The sequence below is a fragment of the Melanotaenia boesemani genome, chromosome 12, assembly GCF_017639745.1.
Source record: "Melanotaenia boesemani isolate fMelBoe1 chromosome 12, fMelBoe1.pri, whole genome shotgun sequence".
Taxonomy (NCBI): domain Eukaryota; kingdom Metazoa; phylum Chordata; class Actinopteri; order Atheriniformes; family Melanotaeniidae; genus Melanotaenia; species Melanotaenia boesemani.
Genome location: NC_055693.1, coordinates 23,681,147 through 23,702,292, shown reverse-complemented (window position 1 = coordinate 23,702,292; position 21,146 = coordinate 23,681,147). Strand labels below are relative to the sequence as shown.

At 38.0% G+C, this 21,146-nt stretch overlaps 1 protein-coding gene across 2 annotated transcripts in view; it reads left to right on the top strand.

Annotated features, from left to right (window-relative positions):
- asic4a (acid-sensing (proton-gated) ion channel family member 4a) overlaps positions 1-21,146 on the top strand; it is a 100,889-nt gene that overhangs the window by 42,110 nt on the left and 37,633 nt on the right. The window lies entirely within an intron of this gene.

The following is a 21,146-nucleotide window of genomic DNA, read 5'->3' as shown; positions in this document are numbered from 1 at the left end:
AAACTTGAAATGGATTCACTCTGGTCGCCAGCACCACATTCAGAAAATTTGAAGCAGATCTGTTGAACCATGTTTACATGATTATCCTTAAAATTATCCTTTTTTCCCCCCAATATTGATTAAAACTACAGCTGTATAAATAAGACTCCTCTGAAGTCAATATAATGTTTAGTTATTGCTATTAAATCAGCAATCACAAATATGTTGCTCTTTGTGAGGCAACAAGCACAAGCATGCACAATGATATGATGCCAAAAAGATCAATATTTTTCATTTATAACCCCTCGTAGACCTTTCTCTTTTACTTTACTGCAAATCTTTATCTTGTATTCTAAAGTAAACACCAGGTTATCCAGCAATTGATCTGATTGATCCAATTTAAACTCAGCTCAGGCTGTTTGCTGTTGCCATTGAGATGATTGGGAGAGGAAAAATACATTTGAATGCAGATCTAACAGTTTACAGGAATTTGTGGAATAAACATCCTTTTTTTGGTTTTACGTGCTGACAGTAAGCGGACTATTGAAGCACAGAAATGTCTCATTATGGCCATCTTTGGGAGGCTGCTGTGCCTGTCTAACAATTCCTCATCTTGACTCAGCTCCATCCTTGTAGCCATTCAGTTTTTTCCACTCCCTTCACTGCTGACCTTAGTGCCAAGATATGTGATGTGATCCAACATGACATTCAAGTATGTCCCCTGAACCATTGAATAGCTTGTTGTGCTGTGTGCCTTCAAAGGAGGTCCGGCTCAGTGGTTCCCACCACAGATCAACAGGGAATGGGACCATCGCCTCCCGTTTTCCAGCAGGAGCACCAAGAGTGGCTCTTCAAGCAGGTGGAAAGGTGTGAATAAATGTCACTGAGGGGAACAAATACATGTCATGGACTGGAAATTTTTTTCTTCCTTCAGATGAACTGTACATATACCTCATTCCTTGAAGAAAAGAACACTGAAGTACACCATGGAACAATGTGCTCCCACTCATCTCAAAAACCACTGAAGTGTGTTAAACAATCCCAACATTCAAACATCCTAACCAACACGACCGCATCCTCACCCAAGGGATGTGAACTGTGTTAATGGAAATCAATGAAACCACTAGTTTTTCAAATGCAGCTTGATGAGATGTGTGAAGTTAGTGAGAGAAACACACCGATCCAATGATTACATCCATGCGGTTTGAGCTTACAGATGTCGCCCGTTGGCGTTGTATAATGCTGGACTGAGTAACCTGAAGCATACTACCATCCAGGCATGCTGTCGAAACCCATTGTTGAATATTAACATAGAGGATTGCAGCCAAAAGCTCACAGAGGACCTATCCAGCAAGGGCTTTCGTACCACTGGGAAGAACAGACAAATATAGTGTGAAATTTTGGTCTGTGATACCACTAGCAGAAGAACTGATCTCAAATTATAGTTATGTGGGTGTTGGATGTGTTTTAGATGGTTCCCCATGAGAGTCACGGTGAGAAATGATCTTTGCCGGAAGGCGAGGGAGAAAGAAACTGCATTCCTGCCTCTTTTCTCTAAGATGCACAGTTCAAAGGTGAACCGCTAGCCTCCTCAGCTCATCTCCTCATTATTTTAGAACAAACAGCTTCCTTGTCAAGCACCAAAAATCCAACATCTTACCACTCATTTCCTATATGTTTGTCTAGTATAAACCCAGTGATCTGAAAACAATGCAAATACTGCAGTACATGTCCACCTGTTTATTTGTCAGAGGAATGTTTGCCAAAGGCATGCTTGCATCAAATTCTGTTTGAGTTTTCAGCTAGAAATATTAAAATGAAAGCAGGAGTAACGCGTAGAATGGTAATATTTTCTTCTGCTCTAATAAACCTGTAGTCATTTTAAATGTAAAGAGTGATGGCTGATTAAATTTGTAGTCTCTCATAATCATTAAGAGCTCCTCTTATCAGCAGATTGTGAGTAAATAATATGACGCTTGATGTGAACAAAAGGGAGGATTAATGGATTTTGATTTCATTAGCTTAATGTGCATTGTGCTTCTTGGCTGTGTGTTATAAACATGTCAGCAAGAGCCCTACTGTCTATTCAGTGACAGCTCATAAACGGATGATCATCAAGCAGAAGAAAAATTACAGATGAACGGATGTTCTTTAGATATTCCTCTTTAAAAGAAAAACAGGAACATTGTTGCATGTGATGAGGAGAACAAAGGCCAAAGCCAGCTCTGAGCAGAGAGCTGTCGGTTTGGCAGACAGGGAGGTGCTGCAGCAGCTCCCAGCAGCTTTCAGTACACTCTGCCTTTGACAGTCGGGGGATAAGTGCTCATTAAAATCCCATGATCACTTAATACACCTGTCATTAACCATCAACTGTGCATTAACACTGCTGTTAGCCAGGGTTTACAATGGAAGAGAATTAGTTTAGCCTCCATTAAAAAACTAAAAAATCATCCTATACAAGTTTTTTTCAGTTTATCTTGACATTAATGTGCGCTGCATTTACCTGCATGAAGAAAAGGGAAAGAGAAAACTAAATTAAGTAAATGGAATATGTGTTTAACATCCTACCTACATGGCAGCAGAATTTCAAGTATAAAGTGAGTTGAGGGCTATTGTGAGTTCAAAATGACATATTGTTATAATAAAAGGGGGCAGATGAAGAGGCATTCAAAACAAGATGTTTTTCTCAAATCTCTCGTGTAAAATGATTCATTTATTTTAAAAATGTTGCAAAAAGTCTGTTTTTTCTATATTTTTTTTATCAAGGGATAGCTTGTTTTCACTTTGAATAAACATCACACTACAGATACCTCTGGAATACAAAGAAAACCACATGCAGATATTAGTGGGGAGTTGCAGCAGTATGATCTGCCCTATTGTGTTCTGCTGCACAGTAAATAGCATTTGAATTGCCAGCAGACGCAGCCAGTGGTTTCCTTTCATCTGGCCTCTGCAGCACTGTTTCTGGAGTTATCACAGAAGTTATCGCCTCATCCAGATCAGTATTTTTCTAAACAGGTCCCACTCACTGGGTTATGTTTTCAGTGCCTAGAATACAGAATAATTATGATTCTTTAATTAAAATTACTATCAATTTCCTATGGGTAAATCCAAGTAGAAAAGTAACCTGAAATTCATTTGGGTCTTCCACTGCAAGTAAAATTGTATCTGCAAATTAAATATAATTTAAAAATATTCTTGTAAATGTATGGCCTTTAAAGAGCAATACTGTTTTTTCTTTTTCTTTTTTCTTGGGGTCCACTTTCTTATATTTTAGATCTTAAAATTGAATTTTACTTTTCACTGTCTAGATATCTAGGAAGCCTTCCAAGTAAACAGTAAGAAAGTCAACAAGTTTACAGATCAGATTTATAGACCATCCACCTCGAGTTCCTTCCCTTTTATTTATTCTGTCAATCTTAAGTTTTCGACTTCTCTTGAGGACATCTTGATGATTGTTATTGTGGCAGAGGTCTCATTTGCACTCATGTTCGCTTTATTTTAAAGACATTGGAGGTGGAAAAGTGCTTCTAGCTCCAAAGAACTTAAATTTTATGAACAAAAGTGAAGACGTTTTTTTTTTCTTTTTAACTGTAGGCATTTTAATATCCCTAAATATTGTTTTTATTTTAAAAATGCCTTAGTAACGCTGCTCCGAATAAATTCCCTTAACCATCATTGCCAGTGAATCACCTTCAGCACAGTTTAATACAAGTGCAAGTACTCAGTTCTTTTGATTCTGGCACAGACAACTTGTGTGAGTGCAAACACAAGCAGCTGACTTGAGCTGTCCAAAATCTCAACTATTCAGATGCAAAACTATGTTTTTTATTGTAGAAATCCCCTGTAAACACACAAAGCAGTGTTATCCCTACTTTTCAGAGGAAAATCAACAAAATGGACGACAAAGTTTGGACCTTGGCCAGTCAATGAAATGTTTTCATTAATAGAGTCATTAGAAGAATAGGAAGCTGTCTATGTATAAATGGATTTTCTGGTAATTGTTTTTGTAGCCTGAGGCTTGGGATGCAGATTTGTTTTGTTGGTCTGTTTGTTTCTGTCAGTATCATAGCTGAGGGTTGCCCATTTTCTGCATGAATATAAGATTTGAAAAGGGTGAATGCCGGGCCATTTTAATTAGCTCCAAATGTCCAAAGCAGGCCATCTTTCCTGCCAGCGTTTTTAACACTGCCTCTCTTCATGAAGAGGAAGTCAGAAATTGATATGCAAAGTTGGATTGTGTTAGAACCTGCTCATTTATTACTGAGTCTTTTAAAATGTATCAGGAGTACAACAAAAACAAGATTGTTGAAAGGAGTAACAGAATTCTAATAGCTCCAGGCTGTTATTAAAGTTTTACTAGCTTCCATTTTAAACTGACAAAACACAATTACCAGCTGAGTAACTTGGTGGTTTATATTTAGATTTTAAAACCTATTTATGTGCACTTCCATGTACTTCGGTAGGCCTTTTGTAAGATAGTAACAAAGTAACAAAGGGTCAAAATCAAATTAAATGTAGAAAAAGAGAAAAATGAGAAAACAACGTAATTAAAATGTAAGTTTTATTGAGTCAAACAATGAACAAAAAACAGAAAATGCTGTCAGCTGGGTGTTTTTATTTTTTTTTTTTGTCATTACAGTTGAAATTAATTACAGACTTTTACCATATTTTCAGTGACTGTAAATAAAATACAGATAACAGTAGGTTTTATGTTATTCTAGCGCCACATATGTGCGTACCACTAGTTGTTATCACGCTTCCTCTAATGGTACTGCTAATGGTAATGCTGAATAACTTTTTTTTAATATTAACCAATTAACAAATTATACTGAATAATCTGTACATTATGGATAATATAATCTAATTAAAACAATATTATCTCTGGTTTTGCTTGGTCCCTCAAGGCCAAACAAAAGTTTCAGATCTGCTGGTTTGAGAAAAACTGACCATAGTTTTCCTGTTACAGAGTTGTGAATGTGTCACATGATCAAATCAAATCGGTGTGATCACAGATCCAAGGATAATGTATCTCTGTATTTGCACCCTGCATAATCTATAAATCACTTGCTGTCTAATAAAAACGGAACAGAAGGACAGATGAAGAGTTAAATCTGAGGCTAACAGTTGCTAACACTGAGGATCATTGGTAACAGCTTCTTCCACTTTCTAACTCGCTAGTCAACTTCAACATGTGTTTTAAGTAACTAGATTATTTTCAATTAAATTAGTATAGCATGCTTTCAATACTGTGCACTGTAAGAGGACAGAGGCAGCATGTTTGGCTCACATGGCTGTTTTACAAAAGTCACCCCGAGCGCTGCGTTCAGCTTCACTGAAAAGTTCTGAGCTGAAAATCTCTGTTTGTGTTTGGTGTTGATGGACCATAAAAAACCAGAGCTATCATACTTTCAATTTGATTAAACAAAAATACTTATCTGAGTATAAAACTGGGATGGGATGGGATTGTTTATAGCTTTTAATTGTAATAATTACTACTTTGTCAGTTTGGATAAAGACTAAAAGATAATTAGCAGATCATTTAGACAAGGTTGGGCTGTGGGGAAAAGATACTAAACATTACATTTTTATGTGATATAGAGGCCAAATCAAAAGTATTCAAATGACCAAAATAGTCTCAGACCCCTCAGGGTTTTAAGCACTTCAGTTCTGGTGATAAAGCCCATTTACAATCATAGCTGCTAGCCCTCAGTCATAAGAGATATTTTAACTCTACTGTGTGCCTGATGGAAAAGTGTAGGTATCTTCTGTTTATTTTAATGTCAGTCAGAAAGGTGGTACTTTGAGGTGGTGCAATGGCGACCAATACATTTGCCGGTCTTTTTCTTGTAGTAGTTATAACTGAATTTATTTTGTCTCTAACAAACTTCTGCTTCCCTCTTCAGCCCAGCAGTTCTCAGTAATGTACAAATTAGCTGCTGGTTTACCGACTCAAACTAACTTCCATACAAGAAACGGAGACGAACACCAAAGAAGAAGAAGACAGCCAATGTGCGTGTGAGGGACAAACGACCACTGTGATTGGCTTATGTGTGGAAAGAGGCAGGTGTTGGGGGAATTTATTACCAACTTAGCGACTTTGTCGCTATATTTAGTGAGTTTTCAGACCCCTGTAGCGGCTTTTTTTTTTTTTTTTAAAGCGACTAACGACAAATCTAATGACTTTTTCTGGTATTATTGGAGACTTTTGGAGACTGACTTGAATGAAGGTAGTTTATGTGATGAGGAGCAGGTACTACCTCCCAGTACACAGAGGAGTTCTCAGCTGCATTCAGAGCAGATGACATTCATCTCTGTTTCATGACCAGGCTGAACATGAAACGTACAAAACTTCTGCTGGATGATCCTGCGCTGGCTTACCGTCAGAGTAATGTCTATTAATGAAGAGTCTGGACAAAAATATTTAAAAAGTTAAATGTGTTGTGAAATGTTAAAGACACTTAATTAAAAACAAAATACACTTAAAAAAACTGAACTAAAAAAATAAAGAAAATATGATGTAATAATAATATGTTATAATGACAGAATTATTATTTTATTTTATTTTATTTTATTTTTATTTATTTATTTTGTTGTTCAAAACGATTTCCGGTTGTCTTTTTATCAATTTTTGCCTTTCCCACTACATCCCTCTTTATGGCAGCATCCATTACAGCTATGTGTACTAGGCTGGTTATACTAATTAGCGACTTTTAGGACAGCCAATAGCTACTTTTCTTACTGAAGAGTTGGGAACAGTGGCTGGGGAGGAGGATCAGTCCCTGAAGCTGCTTATTGCCAGGAACTACATGGACAAGTCATACCATGCCCTGTGGGGGATGACGGTGACAAAGTTGCCGTTCTGCTTCAACTACAAAGTGAAAATCAGATCAAATCATCAAATCTGATTTGATTTGATTCAACAAGTTCTATGTCTGCTTGTTTTGTATTCGTGCGGCCAGTAAGATGTTTTTTTTTTTATGTAGTGTTAACTGACCTTCTCTTGGGTAAACGTCAGGTGTCCAAGGGTCAGTAAATGCAGCATGAAATGTACTTCTGTGTGTTCTTTTAAATCACCTCTACCATCTTCTAGATCATAATTCAGAATTCATGTATCATCATCTCACCAACCATCTCCATGGTCATAATATCTGTCATAAAACCAGCAGATGTGAAGACTGAAGTTAAACAGCCAACATTGATAAAGAAACTCTGATAAAACTAATGATATGGATACAAACACGTTTTTCCTTTTATCATTGAAGTGTATGTGTTTGTGCAGCAGTGATAAAAGTCCTACAGCAGCATCACCCAAAGTAAACACCTGTTGATAAAATAGATCATTGGCTGTTTGTTTTACAAGCTTTCTTCTTTCCTTTCTTTTTTACATTAGATGATCACTTTAATTGTAACAATCAGTTCAATATTGCATAAAATCTAAACCTAAAAATGGTCTCATTTGTGCTCCCTTTTCCTGGTCAGTGTTCTGCCTGGCCCCCTATCAAAACTTTTCTAGACCTCGATAAAGCCCCTAATATCTAAGAGTGCACAGCAGGTTATTTCTGAATTTCTTTGAAAGCACCCTCAGCAAATTAAACTGAGTAGTCTGTGCAACAATGTTCCAGAAGTCCACTACACTCATGAGCTTTGAAGTTTGAAGCTAATAAAAACGTATCAACTGTTATTGCTCATTAACAGTTTAAACTGTATGTATTCATTCCAGAAATATCAGTTTAATGGAAACTACAACTAAAATTGTAATTTCACTTTGAATTTAAAGCCAGACCTTACAGAAAACATGCAGAAAGTGCATGTCAAAAAACAAATAAATAAGCAAGTCGTTCATAGTTGTCTGTGATGTCAACTCTCATAACCCACTTCTCCTCTGAGCTGAATACCGTAAAGTAAGACAAATAACAATCATCAAGGCTCCTGGTGTTACGCTGAGCCCTACAGCAAGGTGTGTTGGATCCGAGGCTGCAACCTAAATGGTGGTTGTAAGGTCAAGTGGAAGTCATCAAGAATTGTACATCTGTGCTCTTTTCAGTCTTGCTGGAGGCAAGTTGGTTTTCCTGTGCTTTTGTTTTGCTGTTGAGTCCAGCTTCAGGTTTTCATGCTAGCTGCACTCATGAGTGTTCCACTGTCATCTATAAATCTATTTCTGTGTATGAATTTAATAGTGGTGCGATGTGGATTTTTGACAAATCTGAGTATCTATGTTGCAGTATTCCAAACATGCACACAAGGAAAAATGCCCATGTGGGGTTCATCTTAATTTCCTTGCTCCCTGCAGGTTGACAGATGTTTGGTTTGCCAACAGCCCTGTCAGACGGCAAGCTAATAAGTCCCAACATTTCTTTGCAGGTCTCTTCCGACAACAGTTTCCCAAAAACAAACATAGAAAAAGAGGTTGTCGGCACTCAGGCTTATGAGATGCTGAACCGAATCTGTAGCATCTGACTCTCTTTGGTCGTCATTGCGCCAAATGACACAGCATGTGGGAGGTACTGCGTATGCCTGGGGTAGTGCTGGCACTTAATGGAGCTGCAGCTAGCTTGTCTTCCCTTTCCTTTCCCCCCTTCACCCCAGAAAACTTCCCCCACCACCCAACACTGACTGATGTCAGACAGTCAGGGATGCAGGATGCTGGGGAAGAGCACAGCGGCAGCAGGCAGCAGAGATAAGGCCCCCCATACCTCCACAGATTAAACAGCAGGATTAACCTCTCTACTCCACCACTGCCACCACGGTGTCTTTCACCCCCTTATCTACCCCCACCTCCTACTTTTCTCCTCCAACATTTGCCACCGTACATTTGTACAGTTGTCATGATGTGGGAAATTGCTTTTTAACCCCTATGTGACTTTGCTCTGTGCTTAGCAATTGAAACATAACCAAAATGGAGCAGGCCCTGTCAGGGCAAAAGAAAAAAAAAAAAGTAAAGCAAAATAACTATTTGGCCCCAAGAATGTTCTCTACTCTCATCTGAATATAGACTTGAAAGAGTATGTCTGCAGAAATGAAAAGGCAAGATTTGAATAATTTTAACATTTTTCAGTCAATCTCAGTCTTTTTTCTTGCATCAGATTTAATAACTTGAAGATTCGATTGCAACATTTTATTCATGTTCAAAGAAAGAAAGAAGCAAAGACACTTAGTCCAAGAGAAAATGTCCTAGGCTGTGGCACCCTGAAGCTACATTACAAAAATGATTCGGAGATACTTTATTTGTCTCATGCTCCATGCAATTACTGTCCAGTTCTCAGGTTTCATGGTTTTTAAAGAACAATCAAAAAGGAATACAGTATATGTATAACAAGGAAATGGAAAAGTGTGTATTTAAATTCAGTGCTTCACTCTGGATATATTCAAAGATTAAACCATTTTAACTACCTTTGCCCAGACAGGGTCATAGTTGAGTTATTCTTATTTCTAATATATTTTATACCTCTTAGAAATATTGTAATCTATCTGTTTCAGCACATAGAAGCCAAATTGATTTGAAAAAAAAAACATTTCACATAACAAAATATAATAAAAAGTAAATGCAACAATTAATAAAAGATAAATACAACATTTCAGAAAACAAACTTACAACAAAAAATGCCATAAATTGTGAAAAATGTAAACAAAACAAGAAAATACAAAATCATTTTAAAGAAAAAACATTTCTGACAAAACAAGGGAAAGAAAAAGCTTGTAAAACATTTCAGAAAACACTGAAAATGCTGAAAATTTTTACTTTTTAGGTGGGAAAATGTCATCATTAGTCCAGCAACTTCAGTGTGGATGTACAATGTTTCTTTTCACCCTGAAAGCACATCTAAGGATGAAACCACCTTGATCAGAAAGGAAGCAGACCTCCTACACACAGGATATAGAAACACAGAGATGTTGACCTTTTAAAACACCAATACGGAAGACCATTTCTTCTTCTTTTCTAAAATAAAACTTTTTCCTTTTTGTGTTGTTTTGTGGCAATATTTTATGAAATTTATTTGTTTTTTTCTTTGTTTAGCTTGTTTGTTTTGAGCGTTTTAGCCCTTGTGTGTGTGTGTGTGTTTGTGTCTATTTTGTTTGTTAGGCTTTTTATTTATTTTATTTATTTATTTTTTATTTTTTTTGTATTACAGGACCTCCATGCAAACACTCATTTTGTATTCCCCTGCCATTTGCATGAACAGGTTGTAATCATAGTGCACGGCTATTCTTTGAAAGAGTAATTCAGTGTAATAACAGAAAACAACATGTTAACATTTTGACTTTGCACTTTTAGGCTTTTATTTGGTGGCTGACAACTGTAATTAGTTATCTCAAACCTTTAGTTGTGTTCCCGCTAAGATGGAGGAAATGTTGCCCCCCAGCCCTACAAACCCGGCAATTAGCATAGCATCCCCTTGTGTTGGTACCTGCGATAAGAGGGCTAGTGACCGAGTGAGCTATGACATTCCATTGATCCAGAAAATTGCTGCAGAGCCAGCCTTGAAATTAGTTTAAATTGCTGAATCAAAAAATGTTATCCTGGATTCTGGCAAGGCCAGCGTAAACCTTATGCCTCTAATCCCCAGACTGATGTGAAAAGTTGTCAGGGATCGTGTCGCCCACCATAACGATTGATGAGGGAGTTTGGATTCAGTGTGACAGAAAGAGACACACACTCAAGCAACTGGGATTTGATTTGGCTTCCACTTATGGCTACAGGGGTTGTGACTTGTTTTTAAATCTGCAGGCTTTGGGAATTTCCAATGCGATCTACTACTGGCTTTGTGCTTTTCAATTCAATTACACGCCAACTCTTTACTCTGTGACAATGTCAGATCTCAAGCTCTCTTAGATGTGAGTTGAGTCATAAATCTAAGCTTTGACATGCAGTTCAAGGATTGGGGAGGGGAATAATTTACCATCAGTCAGGTGCCTCATTTCATCCTCTTTGGAAATATCTCAAAATAGCTACAAACAACAGCTTTGGAGTTGCAGATTGATGGAAGGAGGGAGTAGGCAGGGACATGTCAACTCTAAACACCCTTAATGTGGAATAAGTTCTGGTAAGAGGATCACTGGAGCACATACAGGAGAGGATTAAAGTCAGATATATTCTGTACCACATATAATCATAAGTCAGTCTAAAGGCAGTGCTTGACCAAGGACGGTAGTGCTGGAAATTGGGGAGATCACATTTTCACCATCTGGACAAGAAAAAGAAAGCTGATCGCACACAATGACGCAAATAGTGGCATGTCAGACTCCAGCTGAAGTTGTAATTTGAACTGTAAGAACACAGCAGCTCATTTGTTGGCACACTGTACTTTCCACACAGCAGTTAAACTGGCCATAAACATAGTTCACGAAACCAATTTGCACTTCGTGATTGGCTGCAGTGTGCCGCTGCCCCAGTGAGCTGAGACTGCTCGACTAATGAACGGCCCAAATGTGGTCTGAGCATCAGTGCACAGCAGTAGCCACTGTCAGAGCTGCAGGTGCTATTTCAGTCAGTTTTTACAGTGTAGCTGTATAGTTGGAATACAGCCCCAAACACTCTGCTGCCTCTACCTAATGTTGCCAAACTGGTCTTCCATAACTGAAATGCTGTGGGTTTAGTTTTCCATAAAAGGTTCCCTGTTCAGTTTAGAAAACACAAACAATTAAAGACCAATGTATTTTATCTGCAGTTTCTATGAATGTATATATTAAGTTTTGGAAAGTTCCACAAAATAAAATAAATATAAAAGTGGTGCATTTTAACTTTCCCTTTTTGACTCATGGAAAAAAAGTTAAACTCTTAGTGAGTCAAGCTTTAAGTATTGTACTTAATCCCTCTCGCTTCTGACAGGAATAAGAATCTTGCCCTAAAGACCGTTCATCGGATTTTTAAGTTAGTGTGTGAAAATCCAGCCGGATAAGAGAATGCCCCACTGGATACACCAGGATTAGTATATCTATTGATTTGTGTCATCATGAGGAACACGCAGTATATTACAAGCACATTAGAAGACAGTATCTCTCTAGCAAAAGCGAAAGGTAGCAAACTAGGGCACTTCAAACAACTGCTTAGCAGCTTACTGATTTGCTGAGTGTGTTTCTTCCCGACAGGTATATAATAACATGATCTCATTAGAACTCTAACATCAAAGCCCCCCCATAAAAAAAAACTCCTTATCTACTAGCAAGGGCGGGACAGTTCTGCTATCAGTAAAAAAACCTCATAAAGCTCCTGATCACAAAATCTAATGTAACATAGAAACAGTATGCGGGCTGAAGGAACTGGCATTGCAGTGACCACTGCTCCACCTGAGTGGTCCTCACTGCTTCCTCTGCCTAAAGTCACCCACTGGGGAGCCAAAACCACGAGGCCTGACAGTGTGTTGACTCTGCAGAGTGTCGACACTGTCCTGCATGTCACACCAGCACAGATGCTGAAGTGGAATAAATATAGCCGACCATAGCATTGTCAGTGTCCAGCAAAGCTAAATCACTTCCAACCCTCTGCCAGCAGTCCATTCACATTACACCAAGAGGCTTCTGCTAGCTTCTCGTATGATTTGCAACACTGTCGCTGTAAACTGTCAGCACATCTTATGAGTCCAGATGCTAATGTTGATTGATACAAACTGTTCCAACTCACTTAATTCATACAAACTGTCTTGCACACGTGCCAGTATTTTGTTTTGCAGTGAATTCTATAAAACATGCAGATGAGAGGTAAATCTGGTAAAAAGCCAGTCATTCAGTTCAAACCCATGAATCACAGACTGATTTTACATCTTTGATGAGACAATTGATAAGAGCTGCTCATCAGCGGCTGCTTCGTCAGGTAAATGTCAGACACTGAAAAGCACAGAAAAGATTTTTCTAAATGAGCACCTGATGATGTTGAGTACCCACTGTGGACCGCATAGCAGTGTTACTGATGCAATTACCAAACTGCATTTACTGCATCATCACAAGGTCAGCAGTTGCTATGGCTGGGCATAAAAGAGGAGGCATTAAAATGGAAAGGTTAGCTGTTTCTTCCTGGGTAATGCCAGCGGACTTTGTCAGACAGAGCCCCTGTGGAGAAAATCTACAAAGTGAAGTCATATTTGTGAGATTGTGAGAGAGTTGCTTTCAGTGGGAGTGAGAGTAGCAGCTACCAGGTAGTCACCAGGAACAGATGATGGATGTGTTTTCAGACTGTTGGCTAAAGATAAAACTGACAGAAAAGACACTGTCACAATATCCAGACATTAATGAACTCCTTATCCTTTGGAACAATCTTGTTGCATTAATGTTTTCCTCTACTTTACATCAAATTAAAGTAAAAGTGAGGAAAGAAAAGATCCCAACCATTCTTTTACCCTTCCAAAGTCATCCTACAACCGTTCAGTCTGTTACAAGGGCATAGCATGCTCAGGTAGTGTGAGTGTGTGTGTGTGTGTGTGTGTATTTAAAGCAGCTAGTGACCAAGTCTTGGCTGACAGGGACAAATATTTCAAATATGAACATGTTTAAAATTTGTTTGTTTGTTTGTTTGTTTTTGTTTTTGTTTTGTTTTTTTGCACTGGTGCATTCGCCTGCAGTCACGTGCAATCTGAACCTGAATCAAGCAAGGTCCCAGATGTTGTCCCAGTGCAGTCAATGACATTAAAAGAGGAGCCGGAAAATGCAAAGTTCCTTTGCCAGATTCCCCTTAATTTTAACTTTTTTTGGCGATCCTGATGTTTAGTGTTGCTTTACATATACATTTTTAACGTGAAGAACAGACAGACAAACAGGCAGAAATCACCTGAGTCTTTTAAGAGCTGTTGCAAATCACTTTGACACGACCTCGACCTGCTTATGGGGTAATTAAAAGACAGATAAAAAAGAGAATGCATTATTTCAGCGATAAACGGCATTGTAGTTTAATACAGAGACCCCCTCTAGTACTCGTCCCAGTGGCAGGAAAATAAATAATACACCTCTGAAGGGGAATATGTGAGGACCATGCAGATAGGCAGAGTGTTTCATGTCTTGTTGGGGTCAGTCATAATGACAAAATTAAAAACAAAAAAGCATACTTTTGAATTTTCTTTCAGCAAAGCTGCTCCTCCATTAAATAGTTGCTGTGCAAAGACCTCCAGGGAAATTAAAAGCATATTGTGCCACAATTTCCCTGTGACCCGGGGCATCCCTGGGGAGGGTGCTTTTAAAATTTCTAATAAAGGAGACTTCAAATTACAGAAGGGGGACCTGGCATTAATTAAACTGGGGATTTCAGTAGGGTCATCCCCTCATATTTATCTGTTTATACCAATGGTTTGGTCTTCTGTAAAGACTACTTGGTATATTGAGGTCACAGCTCATGGGTAAAACAAACACATGGATGTTCTTATGTATAAGACAGAAGTGATTTATCGGTCACAATATACTAAAAAGAAAAAAAGAAGTTGCGATGGACTGGCGACTTGTCCAGGGTGTACCCTGCCTCTCGCCTGGTAATTGTTGGGATGGACTCCAGCTTCCCTGCGACCCGTATCGGACTAAGTGGTGTAGAAAATTAAATTAATGACATAAGTTGCAGTCAAGTTTGGAAAATGTAACAATTTTTGTTCAAATTCTTCTGATATTTATTAGCTTTCGTAGCGCAACTGCTCCATAATTATCCATTTTTAAAACGATCACCTCATCTGTCAGTTTAACTTCTTGTGCTGAAAGTTGCTCTAACTAGACTTGTAACATGCCGTGAAACTGCCATTATTTATGTTTTCCTTTAATGATCATTAACTACCTGCAGCTTCGGAAGAATAAGAGAAGCTGTAGCAGACTTCTGTGGTTCTTTTTCTGTAGCTGCTTGCATAAAAAAATATAAATACATTTTTATTCTTTGTGGGTCAATTTGAAGCAGAACAGATGTCAAGCATGACTAAAATTAAACTTAACTGTTTCAAGAAACGCTTGCAAACATTTACATGCAACCTAATCGTGAGTAACTGCATGTAAAAAAAAAAAGATAAAAATGGTGTCCATAGTCTTGTTGGTAAAATAATTTATTTTAGTTATAACCATCATAATTTTCTAATTCTACCTAGACGTTTTTATCTGTAACTCTAACCATACAACGTTACAACCAGGGACTTTCTTTGGAATGTGTTGTGTCTATGTGTAACCAAGGCAACCAGCAGCAGATCTCATGTAAAAAAGCCTGTGGTTGAAGGTGCAGCGTGTCACTGCCCCATCCAACCACCCCTTTTTGCTCCTGATGAAGACTTTGTTACTTCTTAAATGATAGACTTAAAAAGACCTCTGCTGTGTTATGGAAACTCTCTCTCTAGTTTTATATTTTTGCTGCCACTTGTAGGAGCGATACTTTACGGGATGCCATAACGAACAATTAATGTAGCTATTTCAATTGGAGAACTAACGTCATGCTGTTAAGTAGCTGACACATTTCTCACTTTCCGGTCGATACACAGCTACCAACTAAGGGCATGGGTTGGAAATGGAACAGAGTTCAGGATTTACCAAACCAAACTGTCCCATTTCAACTCGGGCCCGTTGGTAGAAACATGGCTTTTGTCGACCACAGCTGCTAAAGGAGCTAACAGGGCTAACGGTTATAAAATAAAAAAGAAAGAGGCTGAAACCAAATGCCATGTCAATGATATTCTTTCACAAAACACCTAATCACCTTGGGCTAGTGGGCAAAAACACAAGGAGAAACGTATGAGTCTGGATGTCCTTCTCTGAAATGTGAACAACCCACTCCCCCGTCACAGTCTCTCACTATGGGATACGACCCTGGACAAAGAGGCACCTGACGATACCCAAGTCTAAGAGATGACAGCACATCAGATGCAGCAGTACTAAATGATAACTAGGTTTTGTTATGTTAGGGATATTTGTTGGCACAATTCAAACATTATCAACTTGTTTATGTGATTTAACCATGTTTAGAATTGTTATAGAATTCATAGCAGTGTACTGTAGAATACATTTGATCTTGAACTCGGAGTTGATATTGGTAAGCAGCTGATGAACAAGCAAATTTTTGGCCTATTCTTCAATTATCTGTTTGCCCTCATCTTCAAGAGTATTCAGTCATTTCTTCACCATTGTTCTCTCTGTCTATGAACTCAGCTTCAAACTGAAAAGGCTGAATAAGGCACACTGAGCCAATTTACTGTCAAATGGGGCTGAGATTGTAGCAACCGGTTGACATCATTACCCTGAACGCATTGCAATGTGAATAATGGCAGCATATTAATTAAATAAATAGCTTATAAAAACCTAAGCAGAGTAGCGCATTCTTAAAACCACGTTTTCATAGCTGAAGCAAATGCTTATCTAACAAGGTCTATTGATTCCCTTGAAGCTTAGCCAAGCACTTTTTGTTTGTGTGTTAGTCATTTGTAATCTCTAATTAACTATGGTTTTTACTAATATCTTAAAATGTTAGAATTTTAAATCCAGATGCAGGCACATAAAAAAATTGTGGCTCAGATAGAAATTATACCATTTTTGAGTCTTAAGAAGATCCTTTTGGTCATTTTGCTGGCTGGTTTTCATAATATTGACATTTTTCCTCTTACAAAAAAAGGCTAAGGTTTATAAATCCTTTGCAGTTAATTAAAATCATGAGAAGTTAAAATCACAACACGTTGCATTTTCCAGCCTCTCCTCAAGGATCACCATCTTATTTAACATTTTCGTAGCTTGCCATTCTCATTCCTCTTTGAATCTGTTTGTGTTTATCGTCGGCCTAAATGCCAAGGAGAGCATTGATATTGGACTATTCTGTAAAACCCTGATTTACATTTAGTGACATTTTTAAAGCTGCTGTTGTCAGTGTTTTTATATTAACAGTGGAACAAATAAATATCAGTATAGTGAAAGGTGACATTTGTGGTGAAAAACCACTGAGTATTATCAAGCCGCTCTGCAGGTCAGCTCAGCTTGAAGGAGTATTCCAGCTCCTTTTAACTCACCGTTGTCGTTTTCTGCCCCACAACTCGCCCTATTGGCTTCACTTTCAATGCTCTCATCACAGTTACCAGTCACAGCGGGGACTTCTTTTCAGGTAAATAACGCAATAAAAAAAATTATTTACTGATTGTACTGGGATGACACAGTATGGTCTATAAGAAGAATTAATAAGGTAAGAAAAAGAAATTGTCTTTAGGAGCTGGCTGAGAGGGGGAAAAAAGAAGACCTTAAAGAGAGTGAACACTGGCCTTATCCAGATGTCTGGCAAGCTGGGGGCCCATCAGCTATTATCTGCTGATGCAACAAGTGGAGGCAAAAATCATCCACATTGAGGATAACAAATATCTTGGACAAGACTTTCTGTTACATACTGTATATCATTATCATTTAAAACAGTGGTTTTTCAAACTTCAACTTTCAGACTTTCAAAGCTACGACCCCCAAGATAAAATGCACTGGTGATCGCGACCCCCACCCACACGCGACGACTTAGTGATTAATTATCTGATATATTAAATGGGTCATCTTGCAGCCATCCTCTAAATGTAAGGCTGTAAAACTGTCAGAATCGTCATAAGTGAGGAAGATAAAGTGTTTTTTGCCGGTTTACTGCTGTGACAAGGCACCTACATGCCAAAATCAGCTTTTCTCCCTGAGATAATGTCAAATTCAAATTTTTAATATGACGCATGTACAAAAATTGTTGCTTATGAGTTAATTTGTTCACAAATTGAGGTGGTAATTTTAAAGGTTTAGCTCTTCATTAATGGTTTATTTTGACAGCCCTGGTAAAAAATGCCATATTTTTGATGAATGTAGGCTATATATATTTTTTTTTAATTATCTGAAGTTATCTTGTGATCCCCATGGGGGTCCCCACCCCAAATTTAAAAACCACTGATTTAAATTAAGATGCCCTTTTAAAAGGTGATCAAAATGTGTTTAACTGCATGTTGACATACAGTAGGTGAGTCATTAATAATACTTGGAATACAAATGAGGGGGATAAACAAAAAACATTAACTTTCCACTTCCAGAATCTTATTCCTTTTATTTTACTCCTCCATATCCAGATATCTATTTATAGAAATTAGGTAGCCTAAATAAAAATACTAAAATTACAGTAAATTGGGTGCATAAATAATTATCTGCTCCTATTAAATGAATGAATGCTTGGATGTGGTTGTACAGGTTTCCCAATACAATGGAGAACTCACACATCTTAAACTTCAAATTACCCGAGAAGTTACATTACAGCTAAAAAAGAAATTTAAAAAATTAGCTGGCTGGTAATATTGTAAAAACAGATTTTTTTTGTAGGAATAGGACACAGTTATCTTGAAGCTGCAACTGGCTTCTTGTAAAAGTCAAACCCTTCAGAATATTGCATCAGAGCCATCAGTAGAACCTGAGAAGGATATGGCTGCATGTGCCTCAGTCATGGTACACATCATGGTTGCATGACTTTAATTACATTGTGTGTTTGACAGAGCAGTGGCACATCAATCTTATCTGCTCAGCTACATGCAACAATCCCAAACCTCAACAAAAATCTGTCAGCTGATGCTTAAGCGCAACAGATATCCTTCTCTCAGTTTTTTGTTTGATTCTTCTTTCAGTTCAAAGTCAAAATCTCATTCACTGAATGATTTTGGTATCTCTCCGTTAGCTTCGTTACCTTAAAATTAATCTTTTTTCATATACTCGGCTTAGAAAAGAAAAAGATGAGGCAAGATGAAACAAACCAGGTAGCAGTGATAATATGATAATGTTAAAGATGTGAATGCAGTTTCACAGTCAAATACTAAAACTAATTGTCTGTATTATTTGTATAGTACTTCTGTTTATCTCCCTGTTTTCATTTTATCTATCTTGATTCATAATAATGTGGATTTTTTTTTCTTCTTTAATTTCACAGTTGAAATGCCTTGTGTATCTAGCGAGCCTCTGTTTGTTTTCTCTCACATTCCAGACCTGGGCCATAGCAATGTTTTATCAAGCTTAATTGAGGATAAGACCAACTTTATCTCCTGCTCGGCAAACAGCGAGGTAAAGCCAAGTAGGAGTGATGGATAGCCCCTCCTAGCTTCTCTTGTTGTTTGTTTCATCCCTCGCTGTGTTTAAAAATGACCCTTCAAAACAGTACCAAGGGTGGAAACTAGTGTTCTCGCCTGCTCTGAAGGAGGACAAGCTTGCTTGGGTAATCCTTTACCATGTCTTTTACAAGGGCCTTTCTTGGCACCACGGCAACCCTTCAAACATCAATATCAGCTATGTGCTATCCCCTTCGGGTAGGTTCTGATGGCCTTCCATCCTTGTATGAGGGTTTTCTGGCAGAGATGGACGCGTCCTGGGAATGGACTGACATTGATTTCTTCATCCCAATGCACACGCTGATGTATCGACTTCAGGGCTGATCAGTTAGAAACATTCTGTTTGTCACTGTTTGGTGGAGCTGAAAGCTGTATTCATGTTGTTTTTTACTCAAGCACCTTCTCTCTCTTTTTAGTTTCTGCCAGAAAACAATTCCACTTTTCTGTTTTTCTCTTTGGGATGTTGTCAGAGTCCGTTTTAATAAAAGAAGTTTAATTCCTCTTAGCATTGCGGTTGTCTTAGAAGAAAAAGTCTCCTCTTTTAGCTGCACAGGCATCATTTCAGATCAGCTGATTATGCTGAAAATATCCCAAAAATTTTCTGAAGGGTTAAACAACTCTGACAGGGAAAGCCTGTGATGGGTTGGCCTTGCCTCTTTTGTAACAGCAAAGAGCTGCTGATTTATGGGGCCTTGTAATCATAAGTCAGTCATGTCAATGGTATCATTGTGCACAAATGATGAAGTCATGCGCAGCACAGAAGTTACCTATTGCATGATGTTTAAGCCTCCGATGTCTTCAGAAGTAAATTTTGTAGCGTGTTGTCACATTGTAGCCAAAATAAACATTCTTTGTTTCTGACATCTGTCAAAGTGAATTATAAATCTGGAGGAGTTGCAAAAGTCACAGCTCTTCTTCTTGGTTTGCAGCTTTGTAGTCTGTTATAGAAAGTCAGGCGTTTTTTGGGCCTAACTCAAATGTGACAGATAACACATGCTCCAGAGGCAGAATACAAGAGAACACAGTGCAGCTGCTTCCCTGCCTTCAGGTAATGAAGCTGATTGTGTGTGTGTTTGGGTGTGTGTAAGTGTGTCTATTTGTGTGTGTATTTATTTGTGTTGAAAAAGTTCAAATGACCTAGGAAAGAAATAATTCAGAATGGTTATTAACCTAATATGGAGATGAAAGCCACCGATTAATTTTATGTCTTAATTCACCTTCAATTATTCAAAAAATGGTCTGATTCCTAGATAAAGTAGATATTTTAAAACTATTCATGCCACATTATAAGAGTCCTGCCAGGAAAGGTACTCATCGCCAAAGGCGTTCATGCTGGATTTGTGTCTGTTAAATGCAATGAAATTGCTTGGAGTTGCATTAATGGAATTCTGTCACAATTTGAGCAGCTTGGGACAAGGTCAAAGATGCACCTAGCACCCTTGAAATTGATTTGACACAGATTCATCTGTATGGAGCAAATGAGTGATAAAAAATGCATACCTCTTGATATTTTGAAATGACAAATGTTAAAGCAATATTCACCTGTGACACAGATAAAATTCATTCATTTCCTCTCCTGAAGTTGAGAAATTTCACATTAATGTCTCAATTTGTATTATAAGTGACACATGAAATTGTTTATATTTCTGTTCAATAGTTCATCTGTTATATGTTTTAAGAAAATAAACTTATGGTTTTGCATTAGCCATTTTATACTAATGTTTATGTAAATAAAAGATAATTCTTAATGTAAATGAAGCAGCTGGTGAGAAATTGTGGTGTAATGCAGTACTGTTTTAACACACGATGTCCTCACAATATATGATCAAGATCCAGTGCCAGTCGAAGGTGACGTGCAGCCCTAGGCAAACCTCAGTTGTGGCGCCCCTAAAAACATAATATGAAAAACAGTGGTTCCCAACCTGGGGTCCGGGACCCTCCAAGGGGGTCCTTCAAAGAATACAGGGGGTCCCAAGGCTTTGAACTTTCAGAACAATTGTGATTATTATTATTGATTACTGAATACTGAATACATTATTTATGTTGAGAAAGTCACTTTTGAAAGCATGGTTTCAGCCCCAGGTGGGGAAGGGGGTCTATTTTAGTATTTACATGAAGGGGGTCCCCACGGAA